This window comes from Bubalus bubalis, chromosome 6 (assembly GCF_019923935.1).
Source record: "Bubalus bubalis isolate 160015118507 breed Murrah chromosome 6, NDDB_SH_1, whole genome shotgun sequence".
Taxonomy (NCBI): domain Eukaryota; kingdom Metazoa; phylum Chordata; class Mammalia; order Artiodactyla; family Bovidae; genus Bubalus; species Bubalus bubalis.
Genome location: NC_059162.1, coordinates 39,247,949 through 39,249,284, shown reverse-complemented (window position 1 = coordinate 39,249,284; position 1,336 = coordinate 39,247,949). Strand labels below are relative to the sequence as shown.

The following is a 1,336-nucleotide window of genomic DNA, read 5'->3' as shown; positions in this document are numbered from 1 at the left end:
GGACAAGGGATAGGAATATAGGAACCATTAGCCTACAAAGAAAATTTAAAACATATGGCTAGATGAGATCACCAAGAACATAAAATATTGTAAATATAAATAGAGAAGGGAAAACACACATGGACTGAACCTCAGGGCACTTCAGTTTTCAAAGTTAGGGAGGACCTCTGTATGCTCGGCCAACAGCCCTTGACAGCGCCCACCCCCATGCCTGGGAGCCTGTGGGTGGGAGCCTGTGGGCAGCAGCACTTGCTGGCGACCCTCCACCAGGCCCAAGGGGACAAAAGTAACTCTAAATCCAGCACATGCTTATGGAGGCAAGTTTAAAGGATTTCATATGAAGCACAGGAGCAGATAATGCTAAAAAGCAAGCAGTAGTTGGTCCACATTTAGTGCGTGGGGAAGCATTCCCTTCTCCCTTTGCAGCTGAGATGGCAGAAATTAATCAAATTCAGTATAAAATGGAATACACCAAACGTCTTAGTGAGCAAACCAGGTTTGTGGAAAAATTAAAGGTAATGCCACCAAATGCTGACCTGAAACAATGATTTCAAGAAGGAGTTTCAAATGCTAGCGTGATGTTGCAGGTGCCAGAGAGCATCAAGAACCATTGTAGCAGGGACTAACGGAGAGATTGCGTTTTCAGGACTGGCACACCTTGACCTTATACAGTCTCTTCCTTTAAACCTCTGGCACTAAAAACACCACTTTGTTTGTAGATGCTAACTGAAAGATCATTAGATTTTCTGGATTTAGAAAGATCTTTTCCAACCCCTCAAAATAAAAAAAATCCATACAAAGCATGGGCTAAAAATAAAGTGCTGCTCTAAGAGTGAAAATGCTTTTGGCCAAAATAGCTTATCAGAACTTACTCCACATATAGCATTTCAAATATAGATAGAAGGAATGGAACAACTTCAGATGACATAATTGTTGTAAATGTAGCTTCCTTAAGACAACAGATAAACTAAATAGACATCTACAACTTCTGTAAGAGAACACAGAAGGTGCTAAAAGAGAATTGATTATGTATTCATTTACTGTGGCATTCTAGCTGCTTAATATCTGGTTCTAATTTTGCCACTAGAGGTAACCTCAACCCTCAGAAATACTGTTTCAACAACTGGAAATATAAAGAATTTGCAAACAAACCAAAAAAAAAAAAAAAAAAAGGTGCGGGTGGGGAGAATCAGCAAAGAGCCTGAGGATAGTCAACCAAAATGATAAGGGGAAGACAATGAAAATGTGCTGTTCAGGAAGCCACAGAATAAAATGTTTTAAGAAGAGAATGAAGAACTGTACTAAATGCTGCTGCTAGGTCAGCAACCATAGAAAC

The 1,336-nt window shown here is 40.0% G+C and overlaps 1 pseudogene; it reads left to right on the top strand.

The window, feature by feature from the left end:
* Nucleotides 1-431: 431 nt before the first annotated feature.
* Nucleotides 432-1,075, top strand: LOC102389975 (annotated as a pseudogene).
* The last annotated feature ends 261 nt before the right edge of the window (nucleotides 1,076-1,336 follow it).